This window comes from Strix uralensis, unplaced genomic scaffold, assembly GCF_047716275.1.
Source record: "Strix uralensis isolate ZFMK-TIS-50842 unplaced genomic scaffold, bStrUra1 scaffold_244, whole genome shotgun sequence".
NCBI classification, from domain to species: domain Eukaryota; kingdom Metazoa; phylum Chordata; class Aves; order Strigiformes; family Strigidae; genus Strix; species Strix uralensis.
In genome coordinates, this window is record NW_027436845.1 from 49,605 (window position 1) to 77,121 (window position 27,517).

The 27,517-nt window shown below is 45.8% G+C and overlaps 1 long non-coding RNA gene across 1 annotated transcript; it reads right to left on the reverse strand.

Moving 5' to 3' along the window:
• Positions 1–413: 413 nt before the first annotated feature.
• Positions 414–5,700, reverse strand: LOC141938699 (uncharacterized). Its single transcript, XR_012627368.1, has 3 exons — positions 5,630–5,700; positions 3,305–3,452; positions 414–490 (listed from the first exon to the last, which is right to left on the reverse strand). It is a non-coding gene; the product is annotated as an uncharacterized LOC141938699 (long non-coding RNA).
• Between the last annotated feature and the right edge of the window lie 21,817 nt (positions 5,701–27,517).

The following is a 27,517-nucleotide window of genomic DNA, read 5'->3' on the forward strand; positions in this document are numbered from 1 at the left end:
AGCACAGTCACAATTACCAAGATCATGACCCCCACAGTTTTGACCAGAGATATCAACCATCCAGAAAGTCCCCATCCTTTAAACATCCTTGTAAGCCAATCCAATCCGTCCTCTTCTGTTAGACGCCTCACACCATCCTTCAGCTGCTGTATACTTTTAAAAATAGATTCTGAGTGGTCAGACAAATTCATGCAACACATTCCTTCAAAATCTTCACATCCATGTCCTTGCGCTAAAAGCAAAAAGTCAATTGCAGCCCTGTTCTGTAAAGTAGCATGTCTAACACTATCAACATCAGTTAAAAGACCACTTAAAGCTAAAGAAGTAGCGTTAGTCTGTTTGCTAAGCCAACATCCCAACTTTGTTAGTTTTTTCAATGCAGAGTCACCCAGACATTCTGTTTGGGTTTTGGAACTACCCATCCTTCAGCCTGATGCAGGTTCCAGCACAGGCCGAACACACCGAGCAGGAACCCAGCGAGGGCCGGCATCTGTAGAGACACAAGCATAACCCCTGCCCCAGGTTAATAATTCACATGGTCCACTCCACTGGCCAGTAATTAGATCTCTAACATGCACTTTGATGTCTTTTTGCAAATCCTGTTTTGAAAAAAGAGAAGAGAAATGCTGAAAAAGAGGAGGTAAAGAAGAATTATCCCCGTAATGGAGAAAGTTAAGAACATAAACTGCTTTATCTAAACATGCCTGTGGTGGTTCCCCAATCATTCCCCCTTTTTGTTTTTGAAGCTGCCGCTTCAACGTACTATGTGCACGCTCAACAATTGCTTGTCCTGTTGGGGAATGGGGAATTCCTGTAACATGAGTAACACCCCACAAATTAAAAAATGTTTGAACCTTCTGTGAAATGTATGCTGGGCCATTGTCCGTTTTTATTTGGCGTGGTACCCCAAGCATAGAGAAAGCCTTTTGGAAGTGTCGAACTACATCTTTTCCTGTCTCCCCGTTATGTGCTGTTGCTACTAAGGCATGAGAATAAGTATCAATGGAAACATGAACATACTTCTGTCAGCCAAATTCATTTATGTGAGTAACATCACTTTGCCAAATCTGTAAAGCCTGCATACCTCTGGGGTTAGTACCAAAATACACTGGTGTGTGAGTTCCTTGGCAGTCAGGGCAGGCGGCTACAATAGACCGAGCTTCCGCATGAGACAAGCCGAACTGCCGTCGTAAAGCTCGATATCCTTGGTGAAAAAATTGATGTGATAATACAGCTTGTTGCTTTATGTTAGGAACAGTATTAAGAGCCATAGCGGAAACAAGAGCATCCACTCTGGCATTACCTTCTGTATAAAATCCTGGTAAAGTGGTATGACTACGGATGTGCATGATAAAATAAGGTTCTGTCCGTAGTTGAATACTTTTCCAGAGTTCTAAAAGTACATCAAATAATAATTGATTGTCTGACATGGTCAAAACCACTTTGTCTAGTCTAGAAACTAAGTTAGCTACATATGCTGAGTCAGTTACAATATTTACAGGAACAGAAAAAATAGAAAAAACAACAGCCATTGCACGTAGCTCTACTACTTGTGGAGAACCATTTTGATATACTACTTTGTTGTTCCAGTTGTTGTTTTCATACCATACTACTGCTGCTTTACCTGTTTTTCCTGAGCCATCTGTAAAAACAGTAGGGCCGTTCACTGGTTCTGGGCGGCTTAAATTTTTTTGACCAAATGGTATTTCTCGAGCAAATTTCAGTAGTGGATGTGACGGCAGGTGATATGACACCTGTCCTTGAAAACCCGCCATGGCTGCCTGTAGTTCATAATTATTTGCCAAGCACCATTCAAAATACCAATTTTGAACAGGTAAAACAATCTTAGCTGGGTCACGCCCTGTTAGTTCTGTACATCGTTTTCTGGCTTTTATGATTACATCAGCAATAAGCTCAAACAGTCCAGGAGCAGTTTTTCGTGGTCGGAATGACAGAAACATCCATTCTAGAATGTGCAGTGGGTCATCCCACTCAGAATTCCACTGCACCAAAGCACCAAATGGTACAGTTTTGTCAATTAGTACAAAGAGTTGCACCAATTGAGACAGATCTATTCGAGAAACAAATTTCTCGTATATAGATCGTTCCACCATGTGAATTACCTTTAATGCTTCCTCAGTTAATACTCTGGGTTCTCTTGGGTCATTGGAATTTTTTAATAATTCCAATAAAGGTTGCAGTTGTGAATTGGTCAGTCCGAGATAGGGTCTAATCCAATTCAGAGATCCCATTAACTTCTGTACATCATTAAGGGTTTTAACTTCAAGGTTAAGTTTCACAGGTTGAGGCATTACCTGCCTACCTGTGACTGTTAGTCCTAAATACTTCCAGGGTTCTACTTTCTGCACCTTTTCAGGGGCGATAACTAATCCATAGTGTTGTAATGAATTTCTAGTCACATTCTCCATGTCATTCAACTGCTCCTTGTTGTTTGATGCTAACAGGATGTCATCCATGTAATGGTAACAATAACTGGTAGGGAATCTTTCCCTTACAGGTGACAAAGCTTGTGCCACAAACCATTGACAAATTGTTGGTGAATTTTTCATGCCCTGCGGCAGAACTTTCCATTGATATCTTTTTGCAGGTTCTGCATGATTGACAGAAGGCACAGAGAATGCAAATTTTTCCCTGTCTTGACAAGCTAATGGTATTGTAAAAAAACAATCCTTGAGATCCATGACAATGATTTCCCAATCTTGAGGGATCATGGCCGGTGAAGGCATGCCTGGTTGTAGAGCCCCCATCGTGGCCATGACAGCATTGATCTGCCGCAGGTCATGCAAAAATCGCCATTTTCCTGATTTCTTTTTTATCACAAACACTGGAGTATTCCAGGGGCTCTGAGAGGGTTCAATGTGTCCAGCAGCTAGCTGTTCTGCCACCAATTCTTGCAGGGCCTTTAATTTCTCCATTGGTAGGGGCCACTGATCCACCCACACAGGGTTATTCGTTAACCAAGTTAAAACAAGCGTGGGTTGCCTAACACCCTGCAGCACAGTGGCCCCCGTTAAAAATCCGTAGTAATCTTCACCCCCCACTGTGACAAGCAATCTCTCCCCCATAGATTGAGGGGAGCTGCTGTCACATATGGTTTAACGACTGCTTGTTGGCCCTCAGGATTGGTGATCAGAATTGCCGTAGCTGCTGTTCTTGCTCATGCGGAGCCTCCCAGCCCCACTACCCCTGTGTCCACATCCTCTGTTGGCCAGGTGGATGGCCACAGATAGTTAGAAATAATAGTCACATCGGCGCCCGTATCTAGGAGCCCCGCAAGCCTTACTGTAGTCGGTGAATGTCCATGATTTGACAGCGTGCACGTCATATGTGGTCGAGATGATGAGACAGTCTGAGACCAGCACACTTGAGGGGGCCCTGTAGAACCGAAGCCTCCATCGCCTCGCAGTCGCTGTTCTGCTTTTGGGACACAACTCAAAAAAGGAACAAGTTGAGCGAGACGAGTACCTTTTGGAATCGTAACAGGTGGATAAAGGGTCGAAACTAATGCACAAATTTGACCCGTAAAGTCAGCATCAATGACTCCCACATGCACGATTAATCCGTTTAAGGTGCTATTTGATCTTCCTATAAGTAACGCACTCAGTCCTCGTCCTATGGGACCCCTCGCCTCAAGAGGGACCTTAACAATGTCTTTTGTAGCTATAGTTATTGTGTCGGCGGTGGATACATCCAACCCTGCTGAGCCAGTTGTTGCGGCTGATAGCTGCTCACAGAGGGGATTTGACCTGTTGTCTGGAGGGGATTTGATGTCCTCGCGCGCCCTCTCGCGCTCTTCTTGTGGTTTCCCTGTATCGGTTGCCCGTTAGCATGAAACTTGGAACGACATTGTTTCGCGAAATGTCCCGATTTCCCACATTTATTGCAATTAGTTCCTGGTGGGACAGTCATGGGCTGCTTGCCTGCCGACCTTCTGTTCGGGCAATTTACTTTCATATGACCGTCTTTACCACATCCAAAGCATTTTCCTGTATTTCGCATGTTCATGGCAGTAGCTAAAGCCGCCATTTTATGTTCCACTGTACCAACCTTTGAACATGCGGCCACCATGTCAGGAATAGAAGGATCTCCTGGTAAAGACTGTATTATCTTTTGGCAGTCCTCATTAGCATTATCCTTTGCTAGCTGTTTGCATAACATTTGTCTTAACGTTTCATCTTCTACCTGTTTCTCCAATGCAGCAGATATTTTTTCTACAAATTGCAAAAAGGGTTCTTTAGGACCTTGCCGGATAGCAATATACTTCTGTTTTGGAGCTGCCATTTCCATGGTTCGCTTTAATGCTGTAATCCCTATGTGTTGTGCCTGTTCAAGGACAATCGGAGGCCACGTAGCTTGCAGCTGAGGGTTACTAAATGGTCCCTCGCCAAGCAAGGCGTCTTCTCCGAGTCCTAACCTCGGATCGTCTTGTGGCAGTCGAGCATTATTTTGTGCAGCTGCTCGTGCCATCTGCCTCCAAGTAGATTGAAACACTTGTAATTGTACTGGCTGAAACAGCACTTGTGCGAGATGTGTAACATCATATGGACACAACAAATCTGTGCTGATTATTCGAATAAGTTGCATCACCTCAGGAGAATTGATTCCAAATTTCTGTGCTTTATTCTGCAAATCCTGCACCACCTTCCAACTGATCGGATTGTGCTCATCATGCTCATTTGTGCCTGCAACAGCTTTATAAACAGGGAATGCACCATAAGCCTCTGCTGCTATATCTACAGGCTTTGGACATGCCGGGGTTGGAGAGTATGGGCTGAGGCGTTCAACCAGATCCCAGTTGCCAGCCTCAGCAGCATACTTTCTAACTCCCTCCCAAAATCGATCAGGGGACCTTGGAATTACAGTTACTGTGGATGGAGGGAGAGTCCATGGCTGGGCTTTCTTCACCATGGGTTTATCTGTGATATGTAGAGTTTGTAAAGCCGTGGTTAAAGCTTCTTCTCCCTCACTTTCATTTTCGCTCTCGCTCTCTGGCTCTGTGTTACCCGCCCTATTTTCCTCCTCGGGGGGGGCTGATGGAATCACCCCTTCTGCTGCTGCGCCGCTAGGGGCCGCCGCTGCACCACTAGGTGGGGGGGGCTCCTCATCGCCCCGCAAAATATTTAATGGTGGAGGAGGAGGAGGTGGGCGAGGGCGCGATCTGCTTTTGCCCGTGAGGGGTTTCCTGCCTGCTATTCCTGAGGCTGAGGTATCCACTGCCTTTGTCCCTTTGCCACAGTCCTCCCCGTCATTGTCTTCAGGTCGAATGTCTGTTAGTTTCCCATCAGAGGCCTCACGCTCTATCTTCCATTCCTTTAAGGTTTCACTCAATAAGCGCCATGTGGTTGCCAACTCACATGCCTCTTTTTGTCCTTTAGAGACCTCATCCAATATTTTCAATCCTACTGCTTGCCATGCACTCACACTGAATGCAGTAACTGTTGTGGCTTCAAAGCCTTGCATCTTACTCCATAGCAAAATCTTTTTCAGGCTTTGTTCTGAGGTTTTAACCCCCTTTCTTTTTAATAGGGCTTTCCAGGTAGACAAAATTGTCTCCTCTTCCTTTGTTAATGACTGCCCCATAATTACAGTCCCGTTCCCGGTGGCTCACCTTTTTAGGTGTCGAAATTCAGGTCCGGACCAGGCAGATTCCCTCTGCTCTCAGCTACACCGGGCTCCGTCTCCGCGGCTCTTCCCGCCGCCGTTATAATTCTCCTTTAAATGACCACTTTGCTCTAATCACGTTGCTCTAATCAATCACGTCGCTCTAATTTATCACGTCGCTCTAATTTATCACGTCGGGGTCACCATTTGTCGCAGTTGAGACGGACACGACAAACATCAGATTGTGTGAAATCGACCAAAATGGCTGCAAAAGCCCCTTTATTGTTTTAACAAGCTTTTTTATAACCTTCTTCAAAGTAGGTGTTCATACAGGATTGGTTTACTTTAGTAACTAACAGTTCACGATTGGGTGATAGTTTCTCGCCTGAATCGTCAGGACAGTTCTTCTTATCTTAGTTCTCTAATCTTGTTTCCATGGCACTTCTCGGGACTTTCTCGCCTCTCATGGATACACTGGAATTTCTTCAAGGTTAAATTCTTCTTCAGTTAGACTAGAGGCAGACCCGCTGCCTCCCCCGACAGCTTGCTTCCTCCTGAAAGTGAAACAAAAACAAATTCGCTTCTCGGGTTAGAAGGAGGGGACAATCCATCTCGTGTGAATCTTATGGATTTTCCCACAGGCATCTTTTGCCTTCCAGGTATATTTGTTAAGGGGCGCGTCCAACACCAGTGGCACTTTGCCCACTGTAGGGAGTTCGACTAGGACAGGTTGTCTTGGAAAGTGGGATGGGTTGCTAGGGTGATCAGGACCATGAGGGGCTGGTATAATTGTTGGAGGTTTTGGACAGAATGCCGTGATCTTCGGGCATCCATTTACTCCCCAGCGACTGTTGACGCTGGTCACTGCGTCCCACACGCGCTCAGCCCATCCTGGCTTATGCGGTTTGAGGAAGCGTTTTAGTAGACCATTTGTTCTTTCCACAATTCCGTTTGCTTGTGGATAGTAAGGAGTATGAAACACCCACGAAATTCCCTCCTGGGCTGCCCACTCTTGGACCACTTTGGCTGTAAAATGTGAGCCATTATCCGATTGGATTGAGTGTGGCTTGGGGAAGATTCCAAACCATTCTTTCAGTGCTTTTATTGTATTTTCTCCTGTTGCTTTGGCACATGCTTTAGCTTGCACTAGTCCGGATACTATCTCTACACCTACCGGTATATAATGCTTTCCTTCTGATTTTCGAAAGGGACCGATGTAATCAATCTGCCAGGCCTCCCATAGGCCTTTTCCCTCTCTTAAGTGCAGAGGGTCACTCTCCAGGGGATGTCTGTCCAACCGGACACGGCATTGCTCACAGGAAGATATACAAGTTTTACATTCTTCCCGGGTCACTGGCCACCCTCGGGCTTGTGCCTCACAATAGAGGTCCTTAATTCCTGAATGTTTCCGCTTTACATGTAGCCATTCCAACAGACTTTCCCAATCCTCTGCTATTTGGGAGCTTTGTAGGGGAGCCAGTCGGGCTAGCTCATCCGCCTCAGCATTCCAGCGGCTTACTGGGGTGTTATCCTGCTGGTGGGATGCTACCCATGCTACTGCAAATTTCCCTTGTCTGGCAATGGTAAGGATATCCTGCCATTTTTCCTTTTGCCACACAGGTATTCTGTTGACCTCCCATCCATTTTGTTCCCAGAAAGGAAGCCATTCAGTGCAACCTTTGAATACAGCATAAGAGTCAGTATAGATATAGACAGAAGAAGCGGATTGAGCCTCATGTTGGAAAACGCTCCACACAGCAATTAGTTCTCCTACTTGTGCGCTACCTTCTCCTTCAGTAATGATCTGTTCCTTGGTGTCTACCTGAAGTGCCACAGCTCGGTATTTCCAAATCTTCCCCTCCCGTTTTGATGAGGCATCTGTAAACCAGACGTTTTGCAATTGTCCAGAAAATGGAGGAGCTACTTGTATTACTGACAAAAGCTCGGATTTTTCCTTATCTGGGTTTACCTCATCTTGTATATTTAGCACTTTCGGGGCTCCTTCGGTTACAGAAAAGATTTCACAGTAGTGCTCTATTTGTGCATACCATTTTCGCACAGAGGCTCTCTGAGCCACCCCGTCAGGGGGTGGAGTTCCTGCCAAAACAGCTTTGATCACTTTAAATGGGCCTCTGAGAACTAAAGGTTGTTGCCGAATGGTACGTTCGGCTTCTCTCAGAGCTAGGCTAACCACAAATAAACCTTTTTCCCAAGTTGTATATCTTTTCTCAGCATCTTTAAAGCTACGAGAATAAAACCCAATGGGCCTAAATGGACCTTCTGGACCCTTTTGCCACAAATGGATGGACAATCCGGTCTTGGCGAACCCCCATTCAATCTGGACCGGGTCTGTTGGGTGAATTGGACCCAGGGCCTGGTAGGCAGTCGCTTCAAACACCAACAACTGTAAAGCCTCATCGTGGACCTGAGTCCACTCCCACTGGGCTCTTTTTCTCAGTAAATCATACAAGGGCCTGGCAATAATTGAAAAATCAGGTATGTGTTTCCTCCAAAACACAAGCGACCCCAGTGCATGCTGTAAGTCTTTCTTTGACTCTGGTATCTTGATCTGATCGAGAGAGGAGAGAGTCTCCGGTGGGATGCACGTCATGCCTCCCTTCCACCAGATTCCTAAAAATTGTACCTCACTGGAGGGGGTCTGTATTTTCTCAGGTGGGATTGTCAATCCTATGTTTTCTAAATGGGCAATAATATCCTTTTGAGTTTCTTCAACTTCTTCTACTTGACTCCCTCCTATGAGTACATCATCTATGTACTGATAAATCTTTACCTCTGCTTTTCTGGGAATTGTTTCTAACTCTTGCGCTAGAGCATGGTGAGCCAGCGTGGGGGAGTGCTTGTATCCTTGAGGGAGTCGCGTAAAAGTATATTGTTGTCCCTCCCAGGTAAAGGCAAAGCGCTCCTGGTCCTCAGGTTGTAAGGGGACCATAAAAAACATATCTTTAACATCAATTGTTGCCATGACAGGGTGGGATTGTTCCTGAATGGTTGCTATCAATTCAGCAATGTTTGGTACAGCAGATGTGAGTGGACCTGTATTGGCATTCAGTCTCCTGTAATCTATTGTCAATCTCCATTTGCCGTTTGGCTTTTGGACCGGCCATGCTGGTGAATTGAAGGGAGAGTGAGTGGGGACCACAATACCTTGCTTTTTCAAATCCTCCAGAACTGGTGTGATTCCCTCCCTTGCTCCTAGAGGTAGTGGGTAGGGTTTCACATTTGTCAATTTGGAGGGTGGCAGGGTAGGTGCCGCTTGCAATAAACGCACTTCTGTGTCTGGTATTCCGGCCAACTGCCTGATCTGGGAGACACCAAATGACCATGAGTTTCCCTGGGTGTCTCGCCACTGCCTACCTTTCAAAACATCTATACCTAGAAGATTCATCTGGAAAGCTCCTATGGCTACCATGGTGTTGACAGGGCTTTCTTCTCCTGGTAACCACAGCGTCACCGGAGTCATAGGTACTGACTGTGTTTTTCCCAGGGCATTTAGGACAATTAAATTTTTCGAGGGAATCGGAATTCCACATTGTTCTGCTTCGGTCCGCGTTAGCACGGTAATTTGTGCCCCAGTATCAATCAAAAAGGTTACTAGTCTTTTCCTTGGTCCTACAGCGACAGTTATGAGTAAGTCCCCTTTCGGGTTGCAGGTGAGTTGTCTAATAAACATCCATCCTCCGCCTCCCCCCTCACCTTGAGGGGGCGGAGGGTCTAGTTTCCCGCCACCTTCTTTTCTCCAGTCGGTTCCTCCCCAAGGTCTATCAGGGGTGGATCGCTCACTATTGGTGGGGCACTTGGGGTTGCTCTGGAAGGGACCTTTTGTCCTGACCAGTTGTACACAAGTTGCTCTAATTTTTTCGTGGTAAGCCCATCCATCAAGTCACGGGGAACACCTTTCTGAAGCCCTAGTTGCCACAGTCCCTGTCGAGTTAGGGGTCTCTCTCTCCCAGAGTTCTGAAATCGGGGTGATCCCAGGCCTTGGCCCTTCTTCATAGATGATTGTCGACCGATAATTTTCTCTGCAGCCCGTAAAATCCTGGTTTCTATCCTTTGCGACGACCCGCTGACGGGGCCATACTTTCTCCCAAAATTAATTAGTTCTTGGGCCACCTCTCCCCATGTCCATACTTTCCTCCCTGGCTGTCGGTGGTCAGGAGTCACTATCCCCTCAAGACTGGCCGTCATTCTCTCTACATTGGAACTATTTTGAATTTTTCCTTGTAACTGAATGCCAATGGGTTTTAGGGAGTCAGGAAGTCCTTGTATCAGGGGAGTCATCCTCTCTGGGTCCACAGGCATCATCATCGGGGAGCCCTGCTTAGGCTTGACCTCCTGATCATACATCATCTGCAGACAGGCTGCCTTCTGCACACTTTCTACTAGCTGATCCACTGTACCTGTTATGGCAAGGGGATCCCCCCTCTCCAAGGGGTTCAGCCCTCCAGCCCAATACGCGACTCTCTGAGTTAATGACCATGGGGCTCGGTGGTCACCGGTAGTTAAAAACACACCCGGACCCCAATATCCTTCTGCTTCCTTCTCTGACAATAAGATTCCATCCCCTCCTGACAAAGACACTCTCCACACATATTCCGTCTCTGATTCCTTTGCAGTCCTTGCAAAATCTTTTTTCAACTTTGCCAATTCGGTTGATGTAAATGGGACTTCTCTGGTAATTACTTGAGGACGATTATCACTATCGTCCTCATATATATATTCTGTTTTGACCAAAGGATACATATGGGGAAGACTTTCTACGGTTTCCTTTGCCTTCTGCAGATCCCCTTGTGGGTAAATTTGACGTATTCCTTTCTCTAAAAGCTTCACTTGTGCCTCCGCCAGTGTGTCTGTCTCTGCCAAAAGTTGTTCCCTCAACTCACTTTTCAGTATCATGATTTGCTCCTTTTGCTCCTCTATTACTTCTTTGGCTTCTCTCAATTGATTCTGCAGGCTTTGTATGGCCGACTGCAGGGAGTCTATGACAATGTCATCTTGGCGAGACTTCTCTTTTTTCTCTTCCATCGCAGCTACTAGACTCGCTCCTAGTACTGCACAAATTATAGATTTTCCTTTTCCCTTCTTAACTTTAGCTTCCTTTTGTAACACCCTGATTCTATCCACCAGACTCTGCACCTGGAACAAATGTTTTCTCGCCCAATCAAGTCCCTGGACCGAGGGACGAGACCGGTGCGCCTCCAAAAGATCATATAACTTATCTATTCCTTCGCCCCGCAAGAGCACCTCATCACAAACATCGACTGCCGGCAAGGTTCCCATCAATTTTCTCTTTCCAACTAAAAAGGGGATATGCGTCCTGAGAGGGTCACACTTTGACATAGAGACTTCCCCTGTCCAGTCTCAGGAGGTCGCACCTAATCCTAATCCAAATACAGCCTCTCTGTCCACAATTTCCCTTATTCAGCCTCAGGAGGTCACAACTTATTGTAACACAAAGTGGGTAAAGTCGTCCTGAGACGCTTAAATCCAACACAGTAAGAAAGTACAACACTCTCGCCTCAAGGGATCCTGTCCGTGACGCCAATTTAAAATGTCCCGATCCAATATCGGGGTGGGTTCTTAAACGATCCCAAGAGCGAGACTAAGACACAAACGAGGTCAGATGCTGTACAATCTTGTGAACTTTATTTTCTGTAACAACTGATAACAGCGATAGGACAGAGGGGAAAGGAAAGAGAAAGTCAGAATCCCTAAGCCAGAAAAACGGTAGAGGTGCAACTAGTTAACGCCACCACCAGGGATCCAGCGATGTTCCGTCGGCTCAGCCGTGATGTAGGTGGAGGAGCTTCAATCGCCGCCGGGGTCTCAGGTCCAAGTAACAGGTGCCGAAGACCAGGGTACCCTGGAGAGGAGTACGTGACCCTTTTATAGCCCCAGTTCTCGCTGTTTCCACGAAAGGTCCACCCGTTTCCACAGAACTCATTGTAATAGGTGCCACCCCGTGGTCTTGCCCAGGTGTCCATGGTGGTCGTGCTGGGGAGGGGGGTGTCAAGTCCTCCTTGTCTCGCACCTAGCTTGTTACAGCACGGCAGGCACGGCCGAGGCTGCTGTTGTTCTCGCTTCGGGCGGATGTCGTGGTTTTTTGTCGGGGCTCTGTGTCTCCTTCGTAGCGTACTCCTCTAGAACAACAGGATGTCAAGGCGGGAAGTGGTGGTCTCGGAGCAGCAATGTAGAGACAAACAATGTCTAATACAGTTCCTTACAACCCCTAAACCCTAAACCCTAACCCCCTAACCCTAACCCCTAAAGCCTAACTCTAACCCCAAGCCCTAACAATAACCCTAACACTACGTCCTAACCCTAACCAAAAGAGATAACCCCTAACCCTAAGCGATAACCGATCACTAACCCAAACCCCTAACCCTAAGACCTAGCCCCTAACACTAACCTCTAAGCCCTAACCCTAAGCGATACCCCATAAACCCTAACCATAACCCCAACCCAAACCCCTATCCCGAACCCTTAACCCTAAGCCCTAACCCTAAAACCCAACCCCCTAATCCCTAACCCTACCCCTAACCCTAAGGTCTAATCATAAACCCTAACCATAAGACCTCACCCCTAACCACTACCCCCTAAGACCTGTCTCTAGGTTCAGGACATAACGCCAAGCCCTAAACTTAAACCCTAACACAAGCCCTATCCCTAAGCCCTAACCCTAATCCTTAACCCAAACCCCTAACCCCAACCCCCTAACCCTAACCCCTAACTTTAACACATAAATCCTAACCCCAACCCCTATCCCTAACCCGTAACCCCATGTCCTAACTACTAACCCTAACCCCTAACACATACACCTAACTACTAACCTTAACCCTAACCCCTAAACCTAACCCTAACCCCTAACACTTAACCCTAAAATCCAAGCATAACACATAACCCAAGACCTAACCTCTCAACCTAACCCTAACCCCTAACGCTAACCCTAAACATAACCCCTAAGCCCTAAATCAGCCCCTAACACTAACCCCTACCCCCAATCCCTAATCATAACCCTAACCCGTAACCCTAAGTCCCAACCCTTAAGCCCCAACACATAACCCTAACCCACAACACTAACCCCTAACCCTACCCCCAACCCATAACATGCAACACTAACACCTAAGCCTAACCCCTAACACAAGTCCTAACACCTAACATTAGCCATAACACTAGCCCCTAACCCTAACGCCTAACCCTAACCACTAACCCCAAGCCCTAACACTAAAACCTAACCATAACCCCTAACCCTAACCCCTAAGCCTAACCCATAACCCCTAACCCCAACACTAAACCTAACCCTAACCCTAAATTCTAAACTCTAACCACTTACACTAACCCATAACCCTAACCCCTAACCATAACCCACAACCCCTAACCCCAATCCCTAACACCAACAGCTAACCCTAACCCCTAACCATAGCCACTAACCTAAACCCCTAACCCTAATCCCTAACACCAACAGCTAACCCTAACCCCTAACCATAGCCACTAACCTAAACCCCTAACCCTAACCCCTTACCCTAACTGTAAGGAACTGTGTTAGACATTGTTTGTCTCAACATTGCTGCTCCGCGACCACCACTTCCCACCCCCAGCATCCTGTTGTTCTGAAGGAGTACGCTACAGAGTCCCCGAAAAAACCACGACATCCGCTCAAAGTGAGAACAATGACAGCCTTGGCAGTGCCTGCCAAGCTGTACCTGCGCGCGAGCTGGGTGCGGGACGAGGAAGACGTGCAAAGGCTGAAGGCACTGCAGGTCGACCCCCCCCGCCAGAACACCTGGGCATGCGCGTATGGAGGACCACGGGGCGGCACATATTACAATGAGCTCCGTGGAAATGGGCGGACTCTTCGGGGAAATCGTGGGGACTAAAGGACTGCGTACTCCTCTCTTGGTGCCACCGTCTTTGCAACCTGCTTCGACACCTGTTACCTGGAGCTGGGACCTCGGCGGAGCTTGGAGCACCACCACCTGCACCGAGGCCGAGTCTACGCAACATCGTTGGATCCCTGGTGGTGGCGGTAATTAGCTGCATCTCTACCGTTTCCTGCCTTAGGGATTCTGACTTTCTCTTTCCTTTTCTCTCTGTCCTATCGCTATTACTAATTGTTACAGGAAATAAAGCTCACAAGGTTATACCGCATTTGACCTCATTTGTGCCTTAATCTCGCTCTTGGGATCGTTTAAGAACCCGCCCCGATATTGGATCGGGACACTAACCCATAAGCCTAACTCCTAACTCTAACCCCTAACACCTAACCCTAATCCCTAACCACTAACCCTTACCCCGAACCTTAATCCATAACCCTGAATCCTAAACCTAAACCCTAACATTTAGTGCCAAACCCTAACCCTAAAGCTAACCCATAACACAAGCCCTAAGCCTAACCCCTAAACCTAAGCACTAACCCTAAGCCCTAAACCCTAACACTATCCCCTAAACCTTAACACCTACCCCTACCCCTGAACTCTAACCCCTACACTAACCCTAACCATAACCCCTAACCCTAATCCCTAACCCCAAACCCTAAACCCTAACCCTAACACTAACCCTTAATCCCAAACCCTAACCACTAACCCCTACCCATAACCCCTAACCCTAAGCCCTAAACCTAACCCTAAATCCTAACTCCTAACCCCTAAACACTAACCCATAACCCTAACTTCTAACCTCTAACACTAACCCCTAACCCTACCGCCGAAACCTAACCCTTTACCCCAAGCCCTAACCCTATATCTAACACTAACCTATAACCCAAACCCCTAAGCCTAACACCTATCCCTAACCATATCCCTAAAGCTAACCACTAACCATAACCCTAACCCCTAACCCTAACCCCTAAACCTAAACCCTAACCCTAAGCGCTAACCCATAACAATAACCCTAATCCTTAACCCCTAAAACTAAGCCCTAACCCTCAATCTAGTCCCTAACCACAAGCCCTAACCCTAAATCTAGTCCCTAACCACAAGTCCTAACCATAAGAACTAGCCCTAACCCCAAACCCTAACCCCCAACCCCTAACCACTAAACCCCAAGCCCTAACCCCTAAACCCTAACACTAAGCCCTAAACCTAAGTCTAGTCCCTAACCATATGACCAAGCCCTAAGCCCAAGCCCTAAGCCCAAACCCTAACCCCCTAACCCCTCACTCCTAAACCCTAGCCCTAACCCCTCACTCCTAAGCCCTAGCACCTCACTCCTAAGCCCTAGCACCTCACTCCTAAGCCCTAGCCCTAAGCCCTAACCCTAAACCCTAACCCCAAGTCCTAAACCTAACCGTTAACCCCAAACCCTAACCCCTAACCCTTAAACCATAACAGTAAATCCTAACCCTAAACCATAACCCTAACCTCTAAACCCTAACCCCTAACATTAACCTCTAACGCCTAACCCTAACCGCTAACTCTGACCCCTAAGCCCTAAACCTAAGACCTAATCCTTACGCCTAACCCCAAATCCCTAACCCTAACCGCAGGTCGTAAACCTAAGACCTAACCCTAAACTCTAAACCCAAAGCCCTAACACTTAAGCCCTAACCAATAACCACTAACCATAACCCCTAACTCCAACCCCTAACCCCTAAACCTAACCCATAACCTGCAACAGTAACCCCTAACCCTTACCCCTAACTCAAATCCTACCCCCTAACACTAACCATAACACTAACCCTTAACCATAATGCCTAACCCTAACCACTAACCCCAAGCCCTAACACTAAACCCTAACCCCAACACTAAACCTAACCCTAACCCAAAGACCTAACCACTAATCCTTAACCCTAACACCTAACTCCTAACCACTAAACACTAACTCATAACCCTAACCCCTAACCATAACCCATAACCCTAACCCCAATCCCTAACACCAACAACCCCAACCCCTAAGCCCTAACCCCTAATCACTAACCCTAACCCCAACCCCTAATCACTAACCCTAATCCCAAACCCCAACCCCTAAACCCCAACCTCTAAGCCCCAATGTCCCAACCCTAACCCCAACCCCTAAGCCCCAACCCTAACCCCAAACCTTAACCCCAACCCCCAAGCCCTACCCCTACTAACCCCAACCCAAACCCCTAAGACCTACCCCTAATCACTAACCCTAACCCCAACCCCTAATCACTAACCCTACCCCCCGCCCCTAAGCCCTACCCCTAATCACTAACCCCAACCCCTAAGCCCTACCCCTAATCACTAACCCTAACCCCAACCTCTAATCACTAACCCTAACCCCAACCCCTAAGTCCTAATGCCAACCCCTAAGCCCTACCCCTAATCACTAACCCTAACCCCAGCCCCAACCCCTAAACCCTACCCCCAATCACTAACCCCAACCCCTAAGCCCTACCCCTAATCACTAACCCCAACGCCTAACCCCCAATCCCAACCCCTAAAGCCTAACACTAACCCCTGAACCCAACCCCTAATCACTAACCCTAAACCCAACCGCTAATCACTAACCCTAAGCCCAAGCCCTAACCCCAACCCCCAACCGCTAACCCTAACCCCCAAGCCCTACAACCTTACCCTAACCTCTAACCCCTAACCCTAACACTGACTCTTAACCCCTTACCCTAACCCCAAACCCCTAATCGCTAACCCTAAACCCTAACCCCTCCCCTTAAACCCTAATCCTAAACTCTAAACCCAAAACCCTAACAACTCCTACCCCTAACCCGCTACCCCTAACCCCTAATGCATACCCCTAAACCCTAACCCCTAACACTAACTCCTAACCCTACCCCCTAAACCTAATCCCTTACCCCCAGCCCTAACCCCTATCCCCAACCCCTAATCCCAATACCTAACCCCTAACAATAACCCTAACCCTAATGCATAACCCTAACCCCTAAACCTAACCTCTAAGCCCAAACCCTAACCCCTAACTCTAATCCCTAACCCTTAACCCCCAGCCCTAACCCTAACACCAACCCTTAACCCCTAACCCAACCCCTAACACCAACCCTTAACCCCTAAAACCTAACCCTAACCCCTAACCCTAACCTCTAACCCCTAACCCTATCCCTAACCTCCAACACCTAGACCTAACCCCTAACCCCGTCCATAACACTGTCCCCTAACTCCTAACCCTAACCCCAAGACCTAACCCTAAACTCTAAACCCAAAGCCCCAACACCTAAACCCTACCCCTAACCTTAACTCTCACCCTAATCCCTAACCCTAACTCCTTCCCCTACCCTAACCCTAATCCTAATCCCTAACCTTCCCTTGACCCTAACCCTAACATGTAAATCTAACCCTAATCTGAAACCTAACCCAACCCTAACCCCTAAACCTACCCCTAACTCACCCTCACCCTCAATCCTAACCCAACCCCCAACCCCTAACACTTAAGCCCTACCCCTAAACACTAACCCAAACCCATAACCTTAACCCTAACCCCAACCCTTAACCCCCAACATTAAAACCTAACCCTAACCATAACCCCTAACCCTCACCCTAATCTTAACCACTAACCCTAACCCCTTCCCCTACCCTAACCCTAATCCTAACCCTAACCCTCCCCTAACCCTAATCCTAACCCTAACCCTCCCCTAACCCTAACATGTAAATCTAACCCCAACCCTAACCCTCACCCTAACCCCTAACCTGACACCCTAGCCCTCATCCGACACACTAACCCTAACCCTAACTCAAACCCCTAACCCCAACCCTAATCACCATAATGCCTAACCCTTATTGCCCTAACCCTAACTGCCCTACCCCCAACTCGTAACCCCTAATCCCAACCCCTAATCCTGCCGCTGAGTCCACCCTCTAACCGTAACCACACCCCTCGCCCTGCCTAGTAACCCTAACCCCACCCCCAGCCCCACCTAGTAACCCTTCACCCAGCCCCCAGCCCCACCTAGTAACCCTTGACCCAGCCCCCAGCCCCACCTAGTGACTGTAGCCCCATCTCCAGCTCTGCCTAGTAACCCTAGTCCCACCCCTGGCCCTAACCCCAGTAATCCTAACCCTACCCCCAGCCCCACCTACTAACCATAGCCACACCTACTTGTTGTTATTGGTATAGGTTGTGATGGAGTGAGTGTAGGTGGAGGATGTTATGTTGTTGTGTGGTGGTGGGTGTTATGGGGGGGTAGGGGTTTATTCATTGGTGTCAGGTGTGTGGTGTAGTATTAATATTATACAGTAAAAGAATAAAAATAGTAAGTGTGGTGCAGCAGTAGAACATGGCCAAATTACCAGGGAGTAATGTAGTTTAAATTTTTTTTTTTAATGATTACTCCCTGGCAACAGCCATGTTCTAGTACTGCTAATTACCAATTAACTAAAAGAGACAAAGAGAGAAATACAGACACAAAGTCCAAGTCCGAGAGAGACACAGAGAGACAAAATCAGAGAGACAAAGTCAGACACATGGCGAGAGAGACAAACGGCAAACACAGAGAGACAAACTTACACATCCAGAGAAACCACACAAGAGCCAACCCCAACAAATACACCTTTGTTAGAACTGCATTACAGAACAGCTTTTACTTACTTAATAAAGTTAGAACCAAGAGCAAATACAGCTTCATTGAGCCTACCTTGCACAAAGCTTTTATTTACTTTGGAAACCTTACAAGCACTGCAAGTACACCTTCACTAAATCCACATTACAAACCACCTTTTACATCCTTATTAAACCTTGGAACCAACAGCAAATACACCTTTATTGAACCTACACTACACAAAAACTTATGGAATTCAAAAACCCCAAAACCATTACAAGTGCTTTACCTACCACTATTACCCCTCTCAGCATTTATGGTCATTTCACACATGCCCATTAGGATCATGTCTGTATGTAGGGCATACTAACTACATTCATAACTGTTTAGAGACTACTATGACATACGTGAGTCCAGGAACACCATTCCCAAGGACCTCAAAAATCACCCTGCCTGCCAAAAACTCCATCCCTAGACTGCTCCGCATCCAAACACTGGTAACAATCATCACCTTGCAGAGTGGCCAGGACCAGGGTGAAAAATAAATCCCCCAGCTGGGTTGTTTTTTTGGTTTTTTTCTGACTACTCAAAACACTCCACCTGCAACAACAGAAAAACCCCTACATTACATTAAACAGCCATGCACAGGCAAACACGTTTTAAACACACCACACATTCAGCTACCCCACTAACCACCCCCTGCTCTCAAAGCCATCCCAGTACAGGACCACCACGACATGTCCCTCACCCCATGGCTGCATGGCTCCTCGGGAACACTGTTCCCGGAGGCCTCCAAAATCGCCCTGCCTGCAAAAACCCCGGCCCTAGACCTCTCCGTGTCCAAACATTGGCGATGATTGTCGCCTCGCAGAGTGGCCAGGACCGGGGAAAAAAACCCAGCTGGGGGAAAAAAAAAAAGAATTCCCCGGCTGTTTTTGTTTTGTTTTTTTTTTTCCCCCTAACTACTCAAAAAATTCAACTCCACCTGCAAGAAAAAAAAAAACATTAAACACTCATGCACAGGCAGACACATACTAAACACACCACTCATTCAGCTACCCCACTAACCACCCCCTGCTCTCAGGAAACCCACCCGGCCACCTGACCCCCACAACACTTCCTTGACCCACTGCTGTGGCACTCCTTGGAACGTGGTTCCTGAAGGCCTCTAAAAATCACCCTGCCTGCAAACGCCACGGCCTGAGCCTAACCTCCACCCAAACGCTGGCCATGAACATCACCTGACAGAGCGGCCAGGACTAAGCGACAATAAACCAGGTCAGGGAGATAAAGAAATCCCCCTGCTCAAGAGTTTCTTTATTTTTAAAAGACACATTAACTTTCTCTAAATTCAATATACCCTGAAATGAAAAACATCCTCACATACAAGGATAGATGCCTTCCAAAACTAACACTCATTCAGTATCTACTCTATCTAACCATCACCTCCCGGAGTGGCAGATCTGCACCTCAAGCCATCACAACCACTTCATATGATTCCACACCGCAGGCCCTCATAGTTGGAAGAAGAGGAATATGTTCCCCTCTGTGCACTGCTCCTGGTCCTTCTTTGCTTCATTTTGTACACTCTGGAAAACTTCATGGAAGCATTTGCTTCTGGATTCCCGGTGGCCCTATTGTACCTGCAAAAGACAAAAGAAGGAACTCTAGAGCCTGCTTACCGATAACTACTGCCTATCCCCAAAACCAACCTACACAATCTCCACCCGAACAGGCCACGCTCACCGACAAATCATCATCCCCTTCTGGGACCATTCCACCCCATCCAGAATGGCTACAAACACACAAAGCAGCTCCACCTCAAACACACACGTCTACATGCTCACAAACATGACCTAAGGATGCAAGAGTACCACACAGGGTAGAGTTAATGCCAGACCAAGAGACACAGCCTGACAGTACACACAACGATGCTGAGGTGATGTGACGCAGATGCCCAGGTGTGGCCTGCCATGTGAGAATGCCAGAACGGTGGATGATATATGGGCGATAACACCTCAGTGAGTAATGGAGACAAAACACTGTGAAAGACTAAAGACTACAATGACACAGGTGTGGGAGATACGGACATGCCGACAATCAACATGATTAAGCAATGTCAATTTTATTGCGGTGAAGCAAGCCTTTTATAATGCTAGTGAGAATCACATGATATAATCACATGGTATAATTCTTTCTGACTGGACAGTTAGCTTTGCACAAGCTCCTTAAGCTCTTTCTTCTGATTGGATGAAAACTGCCACATTGACATTGTACAAACTTCCTTCTCTGCCCAAACCCACACCCTGAAGTTGTTTAACTTCCTGTGTTCTTCTTCATTCTTTCCGGGTTATGTCCTTGCCGACGCTGAGGCTTTACCAGTCTTGCTCATATGCAGGATTGCTCACAGGTCCATTTTCTCGCAGGGACTCCTTTAGAATCCCCACATATCCCTCTTTTTGTTTTTAAGCAATCTAAACTCCTTGTAAGCCTTTTTGCAACGATTGTCCAAAACAGGTAATTAAGCATGGCAAAATAATAGCAAACACAATAATCACAATAATTACAATGATTCCTCCTTTTAACAATTCTTTTAACCATCCTGTAATTCCCAGGGAGTCAAACCATTCAGATAAGGCATTCCTTCAAGATCTTCACATCCATGCCCTTGTGCTAAAAGCAAAAATCAATGGCAGCTCTATTTTGTAACATAGCATGTCTAACACTATCGGCATCAGTTAAAAGACCACTTAAAGCTAAAGAAGTAGCATTAGTTTGTTTGCTAAGCCAAAACTGCAGTGGATTCGGCCATGTATCCACAGGTATTTCTACCAAGCACGTAGAGAACGGATTTTCAGGGCTTCCGGTGGCGTTTGGTTGTGAGACCACCCATCCTTCACCCTGAGACAGGTTCCAACACAGGCCAAACACCGAGCAGGAACCCAGCGAGAGCTGGCATCTGTGAAAACACAAACATAACCCTCGCTCCAAGTTAATATCTCATTCGGTTTCTGTTTCACCTTTCTTAACTTCCTTTTTCCAGTATCAAAGATTGGGTAAAGACCAAGATCAAAGTGAGAGGAAGACTGAGAAGAAGGATACTTTCATATTGCCTTCTGAAGAAACCAACCTCACACCCAGCTGTTACCTAGATGTGATTTCTATCTTTGTCTCAGGCATTTTCCCCTTTTCGCATTTACCTGACCTTTGGTCATTCTCAGAACATCATCGGTTTGCGAGGAGAGCCCTTCAAACTTCTTTCTGTAGCTCTGGGATCCAGCACTTATCTGGGTGGCACCTGTAACTGTGAATGTAAAAGTGTTTTTCTTCCTTGGAGCTTTTTCTTCATTGTGACTGTCTAGAACACGGGGATGGATCAGACACCTTCCAGGGTGCCTTTGAGCTGAAATGATTCTATCGTTCTAGGAGAAATACAGTCATACAGCTCTCTACCCTACTTTATGGAGAGTATCTTGCATAAACCTCAGGTGGTCATGATGTAATTTTTTTTCTATTTGGAAACCTAATTTTTAATCATTTGAATGGGGACTCTTTAGTCCGAGGAGGAGAAGGCTAAGGGGACACCTCATCACTCTCTACAACTACGTCTTGTAGAGAGGTTGGTGCTGGTCTCTTCTCACAGGTCATTAGCGATAGAACAAGAGGGAATGGCTTTCAAGTGCAACAGGGGAGGTTCAGACTGGACATTAGGACAAAATTTTTCACAGAAAGAGTGGTCAGACGGTGGAATAGGCTGCCCAGGGAGGTGGTGGAGTCACCATCCCTGGATGTGTTTAAGGGTCGTTTGGATGCGATGTTGCGGGATGTGGTGTAGGGGAGAACTTTGCAGAGTAGGCTGAGGGTTGGACTCGATGATCCCAAGGGGTTTTTTCAACCTGAACGATTCTGGGATTCTGTGAAATTTATAGAGGCTATAGTGATTGTAAACATGCATGAAGTTAGGCCTCACTTTCCTTAACTGAGAGAAGAATAGAAAAATCTAGAGTATCTGGTTTAGCTGAGAGTTAGAAAATGTAAAAAAACAGACAAGAAACACCTTTTTGAAATCAAGGACTAAGCGTCTCGCCTCCCCTCTAACTAGACATCGCAGTTTCAAATTGTAGTACCCGATGCCTTGCGGCAACACGGTCTACGTTGTCTGCCTGAGGCAATTTAAAATCGTACTCAGAGGGATACTGTGTCCCGTTAGATAAGGCCTGGCCTAGCCGCTACCTAAGAGCGCAGCGACAGGTTCTCAGGTGAACGTCCTTTTTGTCTGACAGTGGAAATGAGGAATAGAGTTGGCTTCTTTGGGAAAGTCCTGTAAGAGCTCCAATGACCAAAACGGGGTGACTTTTCCATGGACGGGAGGTGCAGGGTGTGCTTGGGCCATAGTCGCAGGCCCATTCAGTGCTGCACAACTTGGGGCTCCCAGCATCTGAATGGTTGTAGGATTATCTACACTGTCCTCCTTTCCTTTTAAATGCGATCTCAGAAAACCAGCACCTGAAGAGATGCTTTACACAATCCGAGTGCCTTTCCAAACTGGGATCATAAAGAACTAGCACCTCCCGATGCAATTTCACCCACCTCCCCACCCCAAAAAGCCACCCCAACAAGCCAAAGCTGAAAGAAAATAATCTTCTAGCATCTTGACATGCCGATATGCCCAGCACAGGATCGGGCTGAGTGAGAGGCCCAGCTCAAGGGAAAGACAGACAAAAGCAGGAGGAGAAGGACACGGCCATGGGGGCAACACTTGGCTGGTCCTGGATTGTTGTGGAACCACAACCTCAGTACATTATCTCCTCCCTCTTCACTGGAGCTTCCTGCAGAGAAATTACAAATCCTGTTCTCTTGAGTCATCAATTGCTCAGTCCAGAAAGTCATAGTTAGTAAGAAATACCTCATCACTGTACAATAAATACATGGGTCAATGAGATATTAGCAGTTCCTGTGAGGTGTGAACTGCTCTTGACTGAAATCAGAGGAACACACAGGGATCGGTGCTTTGTGTAATCAAATCCTTATCTAACATTTCCTTTTCACAGCCTCAACAGCACTAAGATCCATAAAAATATTAAAAACATACGTGTGCTTTATAGATCATGGGTGCATCCCCTACTATGTTTCTTAGTCATCTTCTGTCTGGTTGTCTCTGTCATTAGGGCCCCAAAGGGGAGTCAAAGAAAATTGAGGATATTCTACATTCATGCAGCGGGGCCCTAAAGACTGTATTTCTGTGTTTTCACATACTCCCTGCATGACAAATCCCCCACACTGGTTGAAACTAACACTACTTGAAAATAAGTCCTGAGATAACGAGCCAAAGATCCAAGGCAGAGGGCTACTGAAGGAGAGCTGAACTTGCCTTGGTATTACGTGTGCACATACATCGTCTGCTGCTGAATTGAAAGGCCCAAGGGAAAGAAAGGATTTGTTGCTTTCACCTTACACCTGTTAAAACATACTAATGTTTTTCCAGATGGTACTTCTCAAGATCATCAGACATCTCCTGTAGGTGCATCATATCAGATCTCGAACAGATTAACAGTGGTACCACCTGTATTGTATTAAAAGTTTGCAAAGCTTCCAGCCTGAGATCCAGCATTCCTGAACAAATTTATATGGCTAAATTTAAACCATCAACTCCCAACATCTTAGCAGCACTGATATTTTAATGAAGCTATTTACTAATTAAGGTAGCAAAATCCATCTCAAGTCAACACTCAAATGAGAAAGAAATTGGTTGTAAAATAAAAACTGAGCAAAACTTCTCTGGGAACTTAGAGATTGCTTAAAATAGAAGGATGTTGACAATTTCCTCCTAATGAAGACACTTGCTGATAAAAGCTCCCTTGTAAAGCAAGACGTTATGTAAAGATATATATTTTTTTAAAACAATTGAATCTGTTAATTATTTAACTGTTTCTGCAGTCACTAGGGGTCAGGGCAGCCACAGGAACGGGCTTGAACAAGGCCCTAGAGCAAACCTTCGCTAGCATGTGCTTTATTCCAGCTCTCCAGAGCCAAAGCCTCTCTGCAGTGCTCTGCAACGGCTTTAAATTAAGAAAAAAGGGTGCAGTAGGCTTGTTATGCTTCCTCATGGCCAACTCAGGGGAGAGGAACAACAACTTCTATTCAAAATCGCTAAATAGCTATTTTTTGTCTCTTAGAACACAGTGATGACACAACCCTACTTCTCCATCATCCTACACGGTTTCCAAAAGGCATTTCTGTTCCCTCCTGAACTGCAGAGCCCTCACCACACCTTCTCCTCAGGGAAACAGTCTTTGAAAAGAGGTGTTCCCAGGCAGGGAGTCTCATTTTACCTTTCCAGTCTGGAAATATTTTAGATCATTTTAACTGCCTTTGCTTTTCCCATTCTGTTTTTCTTACAGGTGAAAATAATGATAGAAACATGCTACTGTTGAATGTAGTATTTGAGGCACCTGAGAGTACAACTACTATGCTGCAGAGTAACAGTTCCAGATCTGTGTCTACGTTATCACTTTAGACCCAGCCTTTCTGAGGAACCTTCACTCAGAAGCGACATTCTACCTCAGACCATTACATGATAACAAGATTTGCACAGCACAGTTATGAACCAAGTATTTGGCCAGTAGGTTCTTCCTGCAGGCTTGACTAACTAGGGGTACAGATCACACACCACAGAAACATCTAAATGCCTAATCACATTATTTATGTTTCAAAAAATTAATTTTACTTCCTGGTTTTTTGCCTCAAGAAATTATGAGCAGTGAAAGAAACCCTAAAGCAAAAGCAGACAATTCATAGATACTGCTGCACACGTGGATGCCGCATCGAGGACAATTCTCACAGCAGCAAGATCACTGTAGTTTTGCTGCTAGAAAATCACAGCCCTGAGCTTCAGAACTGAGCTCTTCTCTTACTATGCTCCTCAGGCAGGTGACCTTGAAATACCATAGCCAGGAGGACACATGCAAAAGAAAGGTTAGAGAACGTAGAGCGACACAGCAGAGTCCACTTCATACAGTATGGCACATGTGGAAAGATCTCATGCCTGCTAGAAAGCCCTGCATAAGCCTCAAGTTTATACAAGAATCTGCATTTCAGCAGCATCACACTGAAGTGACAGTTACAGTATACCAACCACCAAAACCTAACTCAAGCTGATGATGATGATTCATGAACAAAAAGTTCTGCTCAACAATACCCACTGCTTTCTAGGATCATTGCAACAAATTGTATTTACCCAGACTGTAGAGCGCATTCAGTGTCATCATCCATATACTTTACGCAACAGTCCCCAGAAACATTAAGAACCTGCTGGTCATCCATCAAGGGAAGGAACCAGGAGTTTAACAAAAAGCATACTTGCACTTATGGGGCTACCTGGCAAATTTACAGGCACACGAAGACCACCATTCTTCCCTCCACTTCCCCCCAACAGTTGTAACTGAACATTTTTTTTTTCCCCACCCAGTTTTCTGTTATCTCAGTTATCTTAAAATGGCACACTATTTTCACAGCCATGTTGAAATGACCAGACTTCTTTTATTTCTCAAGATGTGCATGATTTTAGCTGTGTAACTCTTTCATCTCTTTAAGTGCTGGTCATTTGCTCAGGTGATACAGCAAATCATGTAACACTAAGCATTAAAGAATGACTTTTTGGGCTCACGCTTGTCCCCGGTTTCACACTAGGATTAAATATTCCTGAAGTTTGGCAGATGAGAGCATAATTAAAAGCAACCTTGCAGAAAGTAGTATTATTTCCTAAATACCTGAAATAATTAAATATTCCTGCACAAAATAGCAAAGAACACCGCCTAGAAACTTCTCTTTGAAGAGTAGACTGAGCCATCCCAGAAAGGGGTTACCATATCTAGTTATCATTGATTAAACAAGAGCTCCTCAGGGAAAAGAGTGTGCTTCAAAGATGGAAAACTTACCTGGCAACAAATTCCTACTGCACCAATTTTCAATCATCTCAGAAGACAGTAACACAGTACATGTCAAATCTTCACAGCCATCTTCCCTCTGAGCACCTCCCTTTCATTACATTGCTGCAGACAGCAAGCAAAAGAAAGATCTTTCAGACTAAAATGAAATTTATTAATAGAAAAAGACTAAATATACATTATCTAAGAAGAACCTGGTAGGTGAAAGTACAATAAAGACATAAATGTGACTGCTAGATATACAGTAAGAATTGTGAGCTCCCACAGACTGTGGGCTTATTTGCACAATTGCCATTTTCTTCTTTTCTCACAGCATAAAGAAAACATAAAGAAAAAAAAAAAAAGAGTAAATTACATTTATACCACCTGGAAACCGTTTGTATTTTAGTAGACGATGTACCTGAGAATAAACCCTGTATTCAGCCGCTCAAAACCTGTCAGTGTTTCCCCACACCCTGGAACACCCATCCCAGGCCATATATTCCTGCAGGCAGCCCCTGAACTGCCTTATTTACAAGCAGTTGCATGAACACCACGCTCATCTTTCCCACTGTTCATTTTTGTTCCTCTCTCGCTCTTGCTTTCTATTCTCTCACTCAAGTTTTACCTGTAGCTGAGAGAATACGTAATAGGTGTGTTAGAACAGTTTTAATGTCATTGGAAGCACTTTCATATTTGTATGGGATGTTGATTCTGTCCCATACATTTGTTTGCCAGTCATCAAGGCAAAAATGACTGACTATGCATAATCACATGTACAAACACTGATATGCGAGAAATCCTAAAGGATACTCACATAAACTACAGAATTGTAATAACTTTGTTCTGTAACGCTCCTCATCTTTTCCAAACTTCTCAGCCCATTACTTGTCATTCTCCTATGCTTCATCTTTTCTTTTTCAGGTTGTTATGATAAAGTCAGCATTACTTCCTTGCTTACCTTGCACATGCCAATTCCCTGACTGGGCAACTGTTCAAACAGAAAAGAACAATTATTTATAGTCTACTTTATCAACTACAACAAAGAAGCCCCATGAACAATGCACCAGGCTGAGTACAGGTGCCAAAAATCACAAAGCTCTCTAAAAGAAGATGAGATCTAGCTATGACTGTACTCTTCTTTCACAGCTCCTTTCCAACTACTCTAAATTACATTTTTGCTTCAGAATATGGTGGTAAGCTTTAGTTAATTTTAAGTATTTTTTTCCTCTAAATTTGAAGATATAAATACAGTGGAAAAGCCAAAACAGTGTTTATGTCACGCTATATCTTTCAAAGCTCTCATCCCCTTCTCCATTCTGTAACAGAGTTCATGTATCCCCTGTGAGTTGCCCCTTCATAATTACCCAGGAAGAACAGCACAAATATACAAATATCAGAAGGGAAGCCCAGAATGGAAGCAAGCATAGAGAGAACATCAGGAGAGTTTCTTTAGCTTTCAATTTTTCTCTCCCCATTTCAGTGT